This window comes from Martes martes (genome assembly GCF_963455335.1).
Source record: "Martes martes genome assembly, chromosome: X".
NCBI classification, from domain to species: domain Eukaryota; kingdom Metazoa; phylum Chordata; class Mammalia; order Carnivora; family Mustelidae; genus Martes; species Martes martes.
The window spans coordinates 85,133,985-85,139,848 of NC_137897.1; positions in this window are offsets into that span (position 1 = coordinate 85,133,985).

Below are 5,864 nucleotides of genomic sequence, written 5' to 3' on the forward strand. Positions count from 1 at the left end.
TTTTTTTTTGCCCTCAAGCTCCAATAACCAATTATGTAGCAAGTTCTATTGATTCTACCTCCACCCACTTTTCACCATCCTCAATGTATCATTCTGTTAGTTCACTCACTGTCCTCTCAGCTAGGGCTATGCTGTCACAGGCAGATGACTTTTAAACAAATGTAATGTACAACCAAAAAGACTGTCTTTTCTCTCAAGATAAGCATTTGGGAAGACACACATTTATTTCTAAGCAAGATGGTTTCAGTTATGTCCAGTTTCTGCCACTTATCATCCATGGGAACAGCCTGTCACTCAGCTTTTTTGGGACTCAGTGTGCACATCTCTAAATTGGGACTCCTATGACACTTCCACATAGAAAGTGTCATTTTAGAGACAGGACCACACTGCAAAGGCAGTCATCGACACTTCCTACAGAACTGCCTTAGTTGCAGGGACACAAATATTTTCAGCAGCAGCAATTTTCCTTTCTTTGAAAGTAGATTTGATTTTTCAATGGTCAGAAATCATTGTAAGTCAAGTCTAATGAGATGTGAGCTCAAGCTGAGTAATACCAAGTCTGGCAAAAGAGAAAGACAGAGAGAGAGAGACAAACAGAAAGCAATGATACTAGCTTTATTATCCCTCCAGGAGAGGTTCTGTAAGTGTGTATTGCAGTAGCAAACATTGCTGGGCTAAGCAGGTGGTCTTCAGCCCTGATGGTTCTGATGTACCATGCTCATTTGCTTGTGGAGGAACTCAAGTGTTGTTTTTATATGTGCATTAAAAACTGTCTGACAACTAGCTGGCTCAACCTTGAAAATAACTCTTTATGCTTTTAAGAACTTTTTCTTACAAAGTTGTTTCTCTCAAATATTGCTAACAACCCTGTAGCAATGGGATATGTACTATTCCCAATTTAGAGACATGGAAACTGAGACCCAGAGATGCTAAGTGGCCTACTTTTGAGGACTCTGTCCAGGGACAGAGTCTGGATGTGATTGGACCATTTGGTTCTGAACCTTGTCTCCTTTCTGTTGAGCATGCTGTCTGCTTGGCATCTCCATTTTTTCCCACGTAAATCATAACAATGATAATAATTACAATGATAAAATGGAGGTGCAGAGAAGTGAAAGGATTTGTCCAAGGACATAGTTAGAGCTTAGGTTTGGATGCAGAAATGACTCTGTTAGTCTGCTTGCTGATCTGGTCTTTCCTCTAAGCAGCTCATCCCCCTCCCCCCCCTTTTTTTATCATCAACACCCGCCTGTCTACTTGCCCTCAACATCATACCAAAGTCCTCTATATCCTCCTCCTGCTGCCACCATTATACTGGCATAGCTTTCTCTGATGACCTCTTAGATACTAAATCCAGTGGCAGGCACACGCAGGTAGTCTCATTTTAGAAGTAGGGGATCTGAATCTGTATAGGGAGACTATAACCACAGCAACAAATGAACCAGAAAATGTCAGTGACTTAATGCAATAGAAGTTCATTTCTCACTCATGTAATAGACCAGTGTGGGTATTCTTAGTGGCTAGCTTTCAGCCACGGGGTGTTTCAGGAACCCTGAGTCCTTTCATATTTTGTCTTGGCTATACTCCATGACCTGAGGTTCCATTCCATTGGTGAACACTAGTCACATGGCCTCATCCAGATGAAAGGGGAACAGGAAATCATAGTCCCTGACAGGGCAGCCACTTCCCTGTCACAATGGTACTCTCAGGAAGAGACAGTGCAAATATTAGTGGACCCCTATTCTTTTCCATCACACAAACTCAGAAATGTTGCAAGGTCACCCAGCTATTAAGTGCTTGAGAAGGGGATTTGAAGCCAAGTCTGTCTAAATCTACAATTTGTCCTTTAAATTATCTTGCCTTCTGCCTTTTATAAGAAAATTATTTTCTTCTTTAAAAAAGAACTCAGCTGATCTATCTCATAACCTCTAATCACACACTGCAAGGTAGAAGTACCAGGAAAGCTATGTCTTGGAAATGCCCTTGTTTCAGACTGCACTTTTGGACATGTGGTTTGTACTCAGGAATTCTAAAATGATGATAATGATGTTCACAGTTTACTTTTGCAGTTTTGATTCCCATCCTCTCCTTCCAACTGACCTTTTCCTGGTATTTTCATGTTATAGTCTACCACTCTGAATCCACTAATTTGTCCTACCTATAAGGAAACTAATTTTCCCTTCATTTTCACATATACTCCAACAAGTTGAGGGTGAGGAGGCACAAATGGTAGTAGAATGTCTTCAAGTATTTTAAAAACAAATAACTCAATGCAAATACCTGGGTAATTGCAAAATTATTAATTGACTGTTTTAAACTCTAAAACCAGTTCTTTGACTTGCCACCAATTTCTTCTCTCCTCAGAAGTGCTTTGAGATTCTGGATCCAACTGTGGATGGAGCCAAAAGAAATATTTACATTTCCATGTATCCGTGTTCTCTGATATTTCCATGTATCCGTGTTCTCTAACCTTTGAGCAACTGTCAAGTTGACCCCAGCAGTCAAAAATCTGTATATAACTTCTGACTCCTCAAAAACTGAACTACTAACAGCCTACTGTTGGTCAGAAGTCTTACCAGTAACATAAATAATTGATTAACATGTGTTTTGTATGTTATATGATTTATATACCATATTCTTACAATAAAGAAAGCTACAGGAAAGAAAATGTTATTAAGAAAATCATAAGGAAGAGAAAACACATTTTTCAGTACTGTATTATGGAAAAAATCAACACATAAGTGGACCTGCACAGTTCAAACTCTGTGTTGTTCAAGTGTCAACTGTAATTCTCCTTCCTTTATTTTACTCACCCCAATTCAAGTACTTCTTTCCAGAATCCCTGATTAGGAAATCCCCTGGATGCCTTGAAATAATTGAGATATGTGATCTTTGCTAAGAATGCTTGAATCTGTGAGAAGCTCCTGGAGATGGCTGAAGACAAAGGTGTAAGCTTTACTAGGTGGGGACCCAAGTGTTACCAAGGCCAAGACCTCAACACCCACTGTGGCTTTGATGCAAGCTTTCATTTTCCCTCTGGAGAGAAGACTGTTCACCTCTTAGCTAATACTTGGGAAGGGCCTAAAGACCAACCTTATGTAGCAAGAGGTCCCGCCCTGAGTTTAAACTATACCCATGAATAGTATTCAGATGTATCCCCGCAAGTAAATCTACTTGCATAAAGGATTTCAGAATTTCCTAGGAAAGAATTCATCTACTGGAGAAGGAGTTAGGCCTACAGTCTTGGTCCAATTACAGAGCCCTAGTATGGGAAAGAGGACTGACTTGGGGGACCACTGTGTTATCTGTGATTTGGCTGTGTCACTAATTCAACATCCTTTTGTTAAGTATGAATAAAATGGAAGAATCATTTCTTCTACTTCGCCATAGAACTCCATGCAGCTTTGGTGCCTTGAGGACTCCAAGTGTCAGTCCCAGTAGAAGGAGAAGCTCTGTCTGGAAGAAGTGACAGCAACCAGCAGATACCTTGGCCACCCAGCAAAAGCTTGTTATGGAGGCTGCAGGGTCGAATCTCAGAATGGCAAAGTGAGTCATCATTGTCACCAAAGAATGACCCATGTTTTTGCTGACTTTAGTGCCTAATCCCTGCAAAGTTTTCTCTGAGAGTTCTGGATGTTGTCTCTCAGGTAGGCACAAGGAAGTACAGTCAAATAAGCATTTGGTTCCTGTCATTTTCCCCCTTAGCGCTGTAGTAGGATTTTGAAGACATTGCTTCAAACCCACCTCCTGAAACGGGCACATAATTAGGAACACTGACAAGGGCAAATGTCATTTCTCAGCATTTGAATTGGTATCAGGGTCTTTGGCCCCAAATAAAATGGCCACATTCTCATGATCCAAAGAGCATGAGCATATGAACCATGTAGGGAAGTCCAATTCTCTGTGCTAGAAAGATCAATGTGAGATGAAAAACGACCCAAGTAGAAATGGAATTACAAGGTCTTAGATGTGTAGCTCTTGAGTAGAGGCTTGGGGATGGGGATGGCTTAATCCACAGAAATGATTGCTTCATGTTACCAATTTTCAGAAATTTTGTTGTATAGCCTTTGGCTTATTGATCTACTACACTTTCAAGACAGCAGAGAACATTCAGTACTACCTTCACTTCTGACACCAGGAGAAGGAGATCTATATCCTTGAATGCAGTTTTCTCTGATGTGGCCTAAGAGACATGAGGCACTATTCTTGCTGTATCTGTTGTCTTTACTTGGCCTTGCTACCGAAGATTCTACCTCTAATCTGGACACTCTAGCCTCTAAATTTCTCTCTTCACTCAAACTGTGACACAGATAAGATTTGAGCTTGATAGGGCAGTAATGATTTTTTTTTTTTACTAGGGCACAAGTAATTCAGGACATAGAAGTGTGAAAAACGTGACTTCATCAAGATCAAAAGCTTCTGCACAGCAAAAGAAACAGTCATCAAAACAAAGAGGCAACCCACGGAATGGGAGAAGATATTTGCAAATGACAGTACAGATAAAAGGTTGATATCCAGGATCTATAAAGAACTCCTCAAACTCAACACACACAAAACAGATAATCATATTAAAAAATGGGCAGAAGATATGAACAGACACTTCTCCAATGAAGACATACAAATGGCTACCAGACACATGAAAAAATGTTCATCATCACTAGCCATCAGGGAGATTCAAATCAAAACCACATTGAGATACCACCTTACACCAGTTAGAATGGCCAAAATTAGCAAGACAGGAAACAACGTGTGTTGGAGAGGATGTGGAGAAAGGGGAACCCTCTTACACTGTTGGTGGGAATGCAAACTGGTGCAGCCACTTTGGAGAACAGTGTGGAGATTCCTCAGGAAATTAAAAATAGAGCTTCCCTATGACCCTGCAATTGCACTGCTGGGTATTTACCCCAAAGATACAGATGTAGTGAAAAGAAGGGCCATCTGTACCCCAATGTTTATAGCAGCAATGGCCACGGTCGCCAAACTGTGGAAAGAACCAAGATGCCCTTCAACGGATGAATGGATAAGGAAGATGTGGTCCATATACACTATGGAGTATTATGCCTCCATCAGAAAGGACGAATACCCAACTTTTGTAGCAACATGGACAGGACTGGAAGAGATTATGCTGAGTGAAATAAGTCAAACAGAGAAAGTCAAGTATCATGTGGTTTCACTTATTGGTGGAGCATAACAAATAATATAGAGGACAAGGGTAGATGGAGAGGAGAAGGGAGTTGAGGGAAATTGGAAGGGGAGGTGAACCATGAGAGACTATGGACTCTGAAAAACAACCTGAGGGTTTTGAAGGGGCGGGGGTGGGAGGGTGGGGGAACCAGGTGGTGGGTATTAGGGAGGGCACAGATTGCATGGAGCACTGGGTGTGGTGAAAAAACAATGAATACTGTTACGCTGAAAATAAATAAAAAACTTAATTAAAAAAAATTTAATTAAAAAAAAACGTGAGGAGAATGTACATTTGGAAGCATTATCTGCTCATTCATTTATTGAACATTTATGGAGAGTGACTAAGTTATATTAGACTCTGTCCAAAGTGTTTATTGACTACATATAGGTTGAAATGAACACCTATCCATGAATGTGTCACTATGACTCTCTTCAAATGCCCTAAAGATGAACAAAACTGATATGGGCCTTCTCCTTTTGGCACATATTCCTCTTCCATCATCTAATGCCTCCTCCTTCTATGTAGAATTATACATGATCCAGGAGAGACCCAATTTTGGTAGGCACATAAATGGCTCCCCAACGATGCCTGCATTCTACTCACTGGAAACTGTAAATAGGTTATATGGGAAAGGAAAATTAATTTTTGCAGATGGAATTAAGGTTGCTAGTTAGCCGACCCT